This window comes from Triticum dicoccoides, chromosome 5B (assembly GCF_002162155.2).
Source record: "Triticum dicoccoides isolate Atlit2015 ecotype Zavitan chromosome 5B, WEW_v2.0, whole genome shotgun sequence".
In the NCBI taxonomy this organism is placed as follows: Eukaryota; Viridiplantae; Streptophyta; class Magnoliopsida; order Poales; family Poaceae; genus Triticum; species Triticum dicoccoides.
In genome coordinates, this window is record NC_041389.1 from 477,813,614 (window position 1) to 477,825,945 (window position 12,332).

Here is a 12,332-nt window from a genome sequence, read left to right on the forward strand (position 1 = left end):
TAGTTTGTTAGTTCCCAATGAGGTTTATGTTCCATACTTGACATTGTGAATGGATTGTTACTCGAGCATAAGAAATCATAGGACAAAATCTATATATGTTGCTGTTATAAGAATGATCATGATGCCCTCATGTCCGTATTTTATTTTTATCGACACCTCTATCTCTAAACATGTGGACATATTTTTCGATATCGGCTTCCGCTAGAGGACAAGCGACGTCTAAGCTTGGGGGAGTTGATACGTCCATTTTGCATCATGCTTTTATATCGATATTTATTGCATTATGGGCTGTTATTGCACGTAATGTCACAATACTTATGGCTATTCTCTCTTTTTTTACAAGGTTTATCATGAAGAGGGAGAATGCCGACAGCTGGGATTCTGGCTGGAAAAGGAGCAAATATTGGAAGCCTATTCTGCACAGCTCCAAAAGACGTACAACTCCACGAAAGTCATTTTGGATTTAATAATAATTATTGGGCAAAGAAAGTACCGGAGGGGGCCCACACCCTGGCTAGGAGGGTAGGAGCGCGCCCCCCTTACTGGGCGCGCCCCCTGTCTCTTGGGCCCCTTGTGGCCCTCCGGTGCCCATCTTCTGCTATATGAGGTCTTTTACCCTGGAAAAAACATAAGCACGCTCACGAGATGAAACTCCGCCGCCACGATGCGGAACCTTAGCGAAACCAATCTAGGGCTCCGGCGGAGCTGTTCTGCCGGGGAAACTTCCCACCGGGAGGGGGAAATCATCACCATCGTCATCACCAACGATCCTCTCATCGGGAGGGGGTCAATCTCCATCAACATCTTCACCAGCACCATCTCCTCTCAAACCCTAGTTCATCTCTTGTATCCAATCATGTATCCAAAACCATAAATTGGTACCTGTGGGTTGCTAGTAGTGTTGATTAGTCCTTGTAGTTGATGCTAATTGGTTTACTTGGTGGAAGATCATATGTTCAGATCCTTTATGCATATTAATACCCCTCTGATTATGAACATGAATATGCTTTGTGAGTAGTTCCATTTGTTCCTGAGGACATGGGTGAAGTCTTGCTATTAGTAGTCATGTGAATTTGGTATTCGTTCAATATTTTGATGAGATGTATGTTGTCTCTCCTCTAGTGGTGTTATGTGAATGTTGACTACATGACACTTCACCATTATTTGGGCCTAGAGGAAGGCATTGGGAAGTAATAAGTAGATGATGGGTTGCTAGAGTGACAGAAGCTTAAACCCTAGTTTATGCATTGCTTCGTAAGGGGCTGATTTGGATCCACTAGTTTCATGCTATGGTTAGGTTTACCTTAATACTTATTTTGTAGTTGCGGATGCTTGCAATAGGGGTTAATCATAAGTGGATGCTTGTCCAAGAAAGGGCAGTACCCAAGCACTGGTCCACCCACATATCAAATTATCAAAGTAACGAACGTGAATCATATGAGCGTGATGAAACTAGCTTGACGATAATTCCCATGTGTCCTCGGGAGCGCTTTTCTCATTATAAGAAATTGTCCAGGCTTGTCCTTTGCTACAAAAAGGATTGGTACACCTTGTTGCACCTTATTTACTTTCATTGCTTGTTACCCGTTACAGCGGGCTGCCCGATGGGGAAAAGAGAGGAGTCGTGCGAGGGGGAGGGGGGGAGGCAGCGATCTAGTGCGGGCAGGGGAGATTTTTTAGTTCTCTTTTGGTGGGCCCGAGGATAACTAACCCAACTAGAACCTCTCCACCAGGCTAGTTTTTTTAGCTAGGTTAGAGAAAACTAGCTCAAACTAACCCCTCCTGTTTCGATAATTTGAGGCTATTTCAACCCAAACTAGCTCTAACTCAGGGATTCAAACAAAGAGGAGTAGTATTGTACATGCTACAGTCTGGATCATAGCACATTGTTTTTATGTCCATATCACCACATTGTTTCTACTGCTGGTTCACTGGGCTACCGTTGTTCGCACTGCTGGTTCACTGGGCTGTCGTGGTTCGCACTCCTCCGACGTGAGTAGTAGTAGTGTATACCGCATCATTCTTTGCTCCTTCTTACTACGTACTTCGCCGACATGTGGGAGAGCCATCATCCAGGTCGACGTGTCATGCACCAGATTAGAGTGCGGAACGGAAGGGGGGCATCACCCCAGTCATAGCGCCAGTAATTCATGACTATAGTGAGGAGTCATATCACAGGTCTTTCCAGCAGTAACGCGTTGTCAAATTGCACAGCCAACCTTTCCAGCAGTAAGTTCGAATCCGCCACTCCCTCACCCTCCTCGCCTCTTTGTCAAACCGCCTACCTGAAAACTGCCACGCGTACTGCCTGGGAAAAGCCCCACCCTCAACTTTTAACTACGCAAAAATAGTTTGAGCTTGTTCGTTCTATATAAATACTTACTGTATGTTTATTCACAGGTGGGGTTGTGTTTGGTTGCATTCTCATCTCAGCATAGTTGTTCCCTCTTCGTGCATGCTCATCTCAACACCCCTCTTCATGCATGCTCCTAGTGTATTTGTATTGAGCTAGTGTGGACTCATGCACCCTTCATACACTCTACCAAACACACAAAAGTGGGTTGAGAAGGGAACTTTTACTCTCATGAACCCTTCATGCACCCTACCAAACACACCCCAATGAATGGAGGGCCGGGGAGAACGAGTGAATAATACTAGTTCTATTAGTAGTAAGTAGGAGTCGTACAGTTACTCAGCTTATAGAGAGTTTCTTTTCTTTAATGCCACGTACACAAATTGAAACGCTTGTTGTGGAGAGAAAAAGATAATCACTCCAATATATATGTACGCAGGGACCTGAGCGCCTGCTTTACTAGGGTTTCTCTCTTCATTCTCTCATCCTCTCCAGATCTAAACAAGACAGTGGTAGTGACATTTTCACTCTGCTTACCGCTGGTCACAGATCCGGCCGGATCCCTTCGGCCGGTTGTGTATAGGACTAAAAGGTGCATCGTTCACGCGGTCATCGCCACCGAGGGAGGAAATCCATAGCTACCGGCGAGGCCTGATCCTCTGCCCGTGCCATTCTCTCTGACACAGCGCCGGCTCGGGAGGTCCTCCGACCTTTCTTCCTCCCTGTCGTATTGTGCGAAGATCGGACCTACTACCGCCGACATCCCGACGAACCTCAGGTACAAGTTCTTCAAAAGCGGCCTTGCTCTACTGCCCCAGCTCCCAACGTGTCTGCATGTGCATCTTTTTCTACTTCCATCAGGTCTTCCAAATCCACCTAAATTTTTAGTATTATTAGAGGTAAAGCTACTTCATGCATTCGAATCTAGGACTTGGTCCAAACAACGAAGAAAGGGGAAAATCGTAGCATGAATCTAGGACTTGATTCAAAGAGGAAATAACAAGGGAAAGTAGTAGAGACCGGATACCCAACTGGTCTCGTGGTTGAAAAGGGAAATAACGGGAAAAATCAGTACAAACTGGATAAGGAACAGATCTATTATTGGTTGAAAAAAGGATAGAAAGTGGCGCCTGGTCGACAAGTCAACAGAGTATGTCCAGGATTAGATTTGCTGCCCTCACATAGTAAAAGGTCTCGAGGATTAGATTTGCTGCCCTCACATAGTAAAAGGTCTCCAGGATTAGATTTGCTACCCTCACATAGGAAAAGTTCTCCAGGATTAGACTTGCTGCCCTCACATAGGAAACGTTCTCCAGGATTAGATTTGTTGCCCTCACAGAGCATGAACAAACTCGGCATCACCACTTTATGCCTCCTTGTAAGTACATTGTGCTGATGCGTCCACTGTCGCATGTCCTTATACCAACATTTTGCTGTTATTAATGTAAGGGCGCATGTAAAATGAAGCGATCACATTGTTACCTTAAGGTAGACCTGGCCATGGGAAGCCCGACCCGGCCTGAAAAAGCCCGACCCGGCCCGATGCTGCCCCCGGGCCAGGCTTGGGCCTAGATTTTGAGCCCGAAGCCCGGGCCGGGCCAGGCCCGGGCCCGTCATTTTCACGTTTGCTGAAGGTCGGGCCGGCCTGGCCCAAAGCCCGACGGGCTTTTACGTGTTCGGGCTAGGCTCGGGCCTAGAAAACACGCCTGATGGCCGGGCCGGGCCGGGCTCGGGCCAGGGTTTTTTGCGTCGGCCTTGGCTAGGCCCAGCCCGAAGCCCGGCCCGGCCCGAGGTATGGCCAGGTATACCTTAAGGACAAGTCTAACTAGTGTTATTGTTAATCTAATGCGCCTCTAGTGATATGATGCAATTAAACTATGTTAACAAATGGTACTCCTGCTGTTTTCCCCAGTATGATAACTAAGTTGCTTCTTTACGCTGCTGAGTGACCTGGTGTCCCCACGGTCCCATGCCCTTAAACCAACTCTTTAGCTGTTGTTGATTTACAGTATCTGGTAAACAAGCAATGCCACCATTAAAGCAATCCATATTTGACGAATGTCATAGTTGATCGTAATGCTTCCGGTAACATGAAACATTGCTGACATTTTAAAATTTCTACTGTCCTAGCGTGATTGCCATGAACATAATTAATATGATTCTTTTCATTTCGTGTATGTTTCATATATTCTTATTGACCAGCAACTGTTTACTTTCTATCTTTTTATGCAGATAGGGATATCCATTTCACCTATTGCTATTGTGACCTTTTGGTGAACTGCACAAAACACTTTCTTTTGGAATGAGTGTCTTGTGCAGTTCAACTAAAATGTCACGTGGGCAACATCTCTCAATTTTGGTGGAACTGCACAAAATGGTGATTGGAGTTTCCAAAATCTCCATCAAATTTTGCTGGTAATCTCGTGCAACATTTTATTAGCTTTGCAAGATGAGTCGTCACTGTCACCACAATGGCACTTTATTTTAGTGGAACTGCACAAAAGGATAAGCAAATTATAGTTGCACCTTACATGAGCAGGACAGCCAACCTCAATGTTGCTGAATTTTAGTGCAACTACCAAAGAAGAACCTGCCAGCTCACGAGAGAAAGTACTTCTTGCTAGCTGAATGGTGCAATCTCTGCTTCATTTCAGGTGAACTGCAGAAAAAGGCGCATGAATTGAATCATGGATCTGCGAGTTGACCTCATCCGAGTGGAGTTGCAGGTTCACCACATTGAGTTGTGGCGATATAGGGCCCCTCCCACCAGTTGCTTCAACCAGTGCCACTATTATAGTAATCATGCTCTTTCTTATCTGTGCAAACAGGAATACTCTACTACAGATGTTGTGATGGTAAAGAGCATTCGCCAAGTTCTTGGGTTGTAGGACACGACTAGCCAAGTTGGATTTAATCCTGATATTCACTTTATCAAAAGGCTCTAATGGGTTGGTTCTGAATCTTGCAAGCTGGGAATCAATGAGATGTGTAGGCATCTTTGTTGTACTTATTATTTGAATCTTATTTGTTGGTTTTGAATCTTGGAAGCTGGGAATCAATGAGATGTGTATGCATCTTTGTTGTACTTATTATTTGAATCTTATTTGTTGGTTCTGAATCTTGCAAGCTGGGAAACACGACATGATGATGCAGAGGACAGCAACCATAACAAACTGTTCAAACTTGGTAGTATTTTCTGTGTGAAATTGCGGCAAATGTGCTGATCATGTGCACCTTAGAATAATAATTCTAATTGTTGTGCATGTTGATCCTGTGGAACTGATAGAACGAGCCAATGCATTGCTTGTTTTAAGAATACATTTTAATAAAAGCTAATGAAATTTAGGTAAAGTGACCACTAACACTTGTTATTACAGTACCAATACAGACCCACTCGTGAACCGACGTGTGTGGCCAACATAGGTTTCTTAATGGAGGCGTTTGAATGCGCCGAGGTTGCATATTCTGCCGGCCATGCAGCGGGCGAAGGAGGGGTAGTAACTGTTGTCGCCTATACACACTCAGTTTACTGTTGAATCGAGTTCCCCAAGAGCTCAAAAACAAACTGCTAATGCCGCCTACTCACTCGTTCACTTGAAGAGACTCCAATGGCGATCCAGGGGTGAGTCTGCTGGATATGGACTTCAGCAAGGAGTTCATCTTTGAGTTCTCCGTTCAGTCCCATGGTGGCACCAAGTTGAATGTGATGTACACCAATGATCCGGACTCGGTGAAGCTCTGCCTCACCGAGTTCAAGTAGTACCTATAGGACGAGAAAGCACAAGGTTGCAGGACTAGACCTTGTGCCCATCCATTCGTCTCCTGACAGGGACCAGCGGATCGCGGTCGCCCAGGTATGCGTGCGAGACGAGGTTCTCATCTACCACTGCTTTAGGGCCATCAGAGGTTCTGGAGCATTCGTCCGTTTCATCGGCAGTGCCGACTGCACCTTCGCTACGATGGATAGAAGGAAGAACGCGATGATTGGGCAATCGGGTGCAACAAGCTTGTCGACATCCAGAAGCAATACAAGATCATCGGCAACGGGCAGGAGAAGGACTCCATGGTTGACCTCGCCGAGACCATCATCAACCCCTGCTATGCCAACATGAAAGAAGATAACTATACCCAGGAGCTCCACCGGCCACCCTGCAACCAAACAAGTCAACCCTCGTACTCCCCTCTACTTGCTTCTTCCCCCGTTTCAGTTCGTTCGGTCCACGGTCTCGACATCGTCCTCCGCCTTGGTGCTCTCGTCGCGGCGCCACCGTCTGTCGTTCCCAAAATGGTCAGCAAAACAAGAGGAATCGGCAGACAAAGGTTTGTCGAGAGGCTGGCAGTCCCAGACCCACCAAGTCCATGGCCTAGGTTTTGTTGTTTAACATGGGCAGCCCACGACATGTTTCAACGTTTTTTGGATCAAGCAGCCTCTAGGCCTCCCAACCTAGCTTGTCTATAACATCAGCATACCAAGCTAAGTTTGTTTTTTCAAGATGACGCACAGCTCAGTTCTATTTTTCTATAAGAATGCAAAACTGAACCTTTGCTTTCCCTTCAACAATAGTATATATATATATATATACACACACATATATACAGACGGTCTATTCTGCTAGTATTAGCAGAATAACTATTCTGCACACCATTTCGGCACTGCACGCTCAACAGAAGCGCACTGCATCATTTTGACGACGAGCACTCCAATAGAGACTAGTGAACTTCGTGTCAAAAAAAACTGCACGCGTTGTTTTTTGGCACTGTTTTCGCTCTAATTTTTTAACCATTTATCGGAATGAGGTGTGTAATATATCATTTAAAAGCTATGGATTATGCGCAACTTCGACGTGTTGAACACTTTTCGAGATTCCACACGGTTTAAGAGCAGTTTTGAAAATAGTGCGGCGGACGACGAGTGGCAGCGAGCGTTTTTTCGCGTTTTTTTTTCTAAACCGCTTGTCGGAATGAAGCAAATGATACGCCATTGGATAGATATCGTTGAGGCGCATCTTTTTCATATATAATTCTTTCTCTAATTCATTACGGTTTAAGAGCAGTTTCAAATTTACTAAATCGCGGAACTCTGTTTTTCAAATTTTTTGAAATTTTCGGTACTGTTTTTACTCCAGTTTTCTAACCGTTTGTCGAAACGAGACGTATGATACGCCGTTGGAAAGCTACGGACAAGGTGCAACTTTCATATGTTGAAATGGTTTTGAGATTCCTTGCGGTTTTTAGTTAATTTTAAAAATCGTGCGGCAGACGACGAGTGGCAGCGGCCGTTTTTGGCAAAAAAATTTGCAAACCGCTGGTCAGAATGATTCAAAGGATACGCCATTGGAAAGATATCGACGAGGCGCAACTTTTTCATGTAGAACACTCTCCCTAATTCTTTACGGTTTAAGAGGAATTTCGAATTTACCGAAATACGGACACTCTGTTTTTCGCGACACCTAAATCGACGTGGGTACTTCATCCGACTAAAAACCGCACTGCATCGGACAAAAAACCGCACTGCATCGAACGGGTAAGAGAACTGCATGGTTTCTTTTATTCAAACGTAAGTTTTGAAGGACGAGAGAATAGAGTGCACTTCACATACGGTGTAAATGAACCACAACACTATCAAGAAGTGCACTGCATCGGATGGGCAAGCGAGCTGCATAATTTGTTTTGTCGGACGTAAATTTTCTAAGACAAGAAGGTGAACCACAACACTATCGAGAAGTGAACAGCATTGCTTGTTTTGTCATTCCTGTAACATTTTTTTCTGCACTTCACATTGGAGGTAAGTAAACCGCGAGCAGTACCAAAATTGAATGCAACACTACAAAAAATGAACTTCATGATTTTTCTGCCTTTTCTTAACTTTCTTTTACAACATTTTTTCTCTCTGTGAGATCTTGATTGTGCGCCACGAGAGTAGTGAACCACATGAGGGGAAGTGAACCTCGTAGCGAATAGAAGTGAACGGCAGTTTTTTGACACAATTTTTTTCTCGTGTGTTTTGCACTTGGAGAGTAGTGAACTTCATAAATTTTTAAAAAACATCACATTGAGCTGCATTTTGTGTGGAGTGAACCTCTAGTAACATAGAAGCAAACCGCTCTCTCCTATACTACCAGGGGACATTTTCTTTTGTGTCTCTTTTGTTTTGGTTCACGTGGAACAGGGTGAACCACGACGGTTAGAGGAGCGAACCTCTCCAAGGGACAGTGAATTTTTCAAAAAATATATGAACTTCTAGTCTCCTAGAAATTTGCACAACACCTTTTTTCTGAATCGAAAAGTGAATCACAATTTGGTATCCTGGGGAGCTCGATGCAGTGCAGAACCTCGTACACGCGAACTCAGGGGAAGCAGAGTGGATTTGGTAGGGGAAAAGCAGGACATGGGGCATGCTGCCGCGTGCCGGCGGACTGCACCGACGACCAATACGCCCTGCGTTGGGAAAGCAAAGTGCACTGCATCAGTGGAGAACAACATGAGAGCGGAGCAGAGGTGATGTACGCTGGCACGACATACTGCATAGCCGTGACCTCCAATGTCTCCGCACCTTCACCACGAGTCATCGACGATGGATCTGAGATCCCCGACACCAAGCGGCCACCCGGCGACGGATTGGGGCTCCCCCGCCACCCCACACCCAGCCAGCTACGGATCTGAGCACCCCCGCTACCCCACTTCCAGCCGGCAATGAATCCGAGCTCCTGCAGCCACCGGATGTGCCGCCGCCGGACTCCTCGCGTTCCCAGTCCCCGAATTGTGGCTGCACACGGTGAAGCCACCCACACCACGACGACCATGCGCGCTGGGGACTGGGGTCGTCCGCGCGGGAGGGATTGCGCACATCCAGGCGGCGGTGGCTCCTGGAAGGTCGTCTAGTGGCGTGGATGCGGAGATCCAGGCGGTGGTGCTCCCAGAAGGATGGCTAGGAGACGGTTGTGCCGCCACCTGCGCACGATGCCATGGGTGGTGGAGGGAGGCAGATGTTCGGGGACGTCGCGGCGCTGGTCATCCAGCGGACCGGCTGGGAAGGAGGCTGGATGGACGCGCCGGTCCGGGAGGGGAGCGTGGAGTCGCCAGGCCTCAAGAAGGCCGGCCAGGGGGCAGCGTCGGGGCGGTGCTTCTGTAGCCTTCCGGCGCGGCGGATCGGAGGCCGGTATGGTGGGAGGCAGTGGCCGGTGCGGTGGGGGAGGGGGATGAGGGGAGGGGGTCTGGATGTGGTGGAGTGGGGCACCGCGATGGTCGCCCGATTGCGGGAGTGGTGGTGGGCAGCAGGGCTTGGGGTAGGTGGTGGTGATGTGGGGCGCCGGGTTGTCGCCGGCTACGGGAGTGGTGGTGGGCTACGGGGCCTGGGGTAGGTGGGCACCGATGCGGAAGGGGAGGGAGGTTGTGGCCCTCCGGGCTCCGGAAGAGTGGTGGGTCGTGGGGGTAGAGAAGTGTTAGCAGAATAAGCCCCCGGTGTGCAGAATAAGACTCTAGAGGGTGTTATCATAATAGACCCACCCTATATATATACTAAGAATACTAGGCCCGTAAGAGTTCCTTTTTCTGATTTTTTTGGAATTTTTTTACCATGTTTCTTTGAGCGACGCGTGTGCAGCCCTTGTTTACCTTCACGGGTGTACGGGAGAGTCCCTTTTGTTTTTTTATTATTTGTTTGACTGGCCAGTTTGCATGGTCAAATTGACGTGTCTGTTCTAGATTTCTTGGATTTCCTTTCGTTCGACGCGTCTCCCCATGGGCATGCAGGTATGTGCCATGCATCTTGCCACGTTTGCCTTCTGGGCTTTTCTCATGTGTTCTGTTTTTGTTTTTTCTCTTTTTTTGTTGTCTATAAGTACCTGTTTTGCCTCCATGGACGAACTCGGCGCCTTCATTGCCACAACGGAGTGAGATTGCCAGGCTCGCGTTGCCCGCCCGCGCGACGGCAAAGCGGTCCAAGGTGCGCGAGAGGAGTTTGATTGGCGTGGACGAACTCGGCTCCTTCGTCGCCGCAGCGGAGCGAGATCGTCAGGCATGTGCTGCCCGCCGGCACGATGATGAAGGGGCCAGAAAGGAGGTGGAAGCGGCCCAAGGCGCATGTGAAGGACGACGCGCGGAGTTCGACCGGCCGGAGGCTTGGGCAGGAGGACGCCATTCTGGCTGTAGCCCATGGTAATCCGCGGCAGGTTCCATGGCGTCAGGTGGACGGTGTCCGGCTCCGGCCGCAGTGAGTTCTTTTGTTCCTCGTGAGTATTGCTCTCTCTTCGCCCCGCTCCAGCTCCGGCCCCTCAGCTGCGGCCTCCTGCGACTTGCGAGGTGATCCATCGATTGACCAAACCCAAACCGAGCCAGGTCTGAGCATGGACGATGGACATGTATGTACTTTCCTTCCTCAAGTAGTCCTCCTCCTCGGCGTCCCCCGCGGGCGTCCACGATGCCGGCCGCCACAGCCGGGACTACGTCGAGCGCGGCCCCCCAAGGGGGACTTCTACACGGGGCAGTGGCGCGGCGGCGCGCCGCATGACGCCGGGAAGTACCTGTGGACGGACTGGTGCATGTACGAGGGGGAGTGGCGGCACGGCAAGGCCACGGGCCGAGGCAAGTTCTCCTGGCCGTCGGGCGCCACCTACAGGGCGAGTTCAAGGACGTCTTCATGAACGGCGACGACACCTACACCGTCGCAGCCGGGGACCCGTACAATGCCTCCTGGTCCATGAACCTCAAGGACGGCAACAGCAGGAAGAGCTACGCCAACGGCGACTGGCGCTCCGGGCTGCAGGACGGCACCGGCCGCTACATCTGGTGCAACGGGACCGAGTACAGGGGGCAGTGGCGGGCTGGCCTCGTCGACGGCCGCGGCGTGCTCGCCTGGGCCGACGGTAATCGCTATGACGGGGCGCGGCCAGGGCACCTTCCGATGGGCTGACGGCAGCGTCCACGTCGGCTTCGAGACGGCCTGAGCGGCATTGTCCATCAGAAGGGCGTCTACCACCCGTCTCCGGCGGCGTCGTCCCTGACAGCGCGCGACCCCCGCGATGGGTTTGTGAGGGAACTGCCGGGGTTCGGGTCGGCGCCACCGAGTCCACGCCGCCACAGAGGCCGCTCAACAGTTCGGGTAACCGGACGGCCAATGGGAGGGTGAGCTCCGTGTCCGGGATGAGCAATTGCTCCGGCAGCGACCGGAAGTATGACAAGATTTGCATCTAGGAGTCGGACGGCGACATCACCTGTGACATTGTGGACGGGGCCGCCCTGGTGGACGACGCGCGGAGGAGCGTGAGGACGGAGGACGGCGGGGAGAGTGGGGCGCTTCTGCCTCCATCGTCCCAGGTGCCGCACATTGCCAAGTTGGTGTCCCCGCTGCTGGCGAAGCAACAGGGGGAGACCATCGTCAAGTGACACAAGCATTACGAGCTCATGCCGAACTTGCAGCTCGAGATCAAGTGGGTTGCTTCTGTCATTTTCCTTCGTCAGCGAGTCTGAAACTCAGTATTACGAAGATTTTGGAACTTTTGGTTGTGGAATTCGATCAACCAGAGAAATTTGCATTTGCTTTCAGTACCTTTGCTTCATGCAGAGTTATAGGAATATAGGCAAGACTGAAATATGTGTGCATGAAGCCTATAGACGCTAACCAATATTCTTATGGCCCATGGTCCTACGTAAAGTATTCCAATACGTTTCCACAAATCAGTTTTATATTCTTCACGTAACACATGTTCATGTCCAATCATCGGGGATGGATTGAAGTGGTGTTGGGACATGTATAGAGAAGGAGCCCACCATATATATGGAGACAGGTTTTGAATTGGGCTGTGCTGTTTCCTACCTAATGTTGTAGACGTTAGATGAGAGGGATCTCAATATAAGTAGAATGTCACACATATGAATGTTGTATCTGCGATGATTCATAGAAAACAAGCCAAGAGAACGATTCATCTGTATGTAGTCACTTGTTGAAATCTCTAAAAAGACTTATATTTGGGAACGGAGG

The 12,332-nt window shown here is 49.1% G+C and overlaps 1 pseudogene; it reads left to right on the forward strand.

The window, feature by feature from the left end:
* Window positions 1–10,392: 10,392 nt before the first annotated feature.
* Window positions 10,393–11,821, forward strand: LOC119309786 (annotated as a pseudogene).
* The last annotated feature ends 511 nt before the right edge of the window (window positions 11,822–12,332 follow it).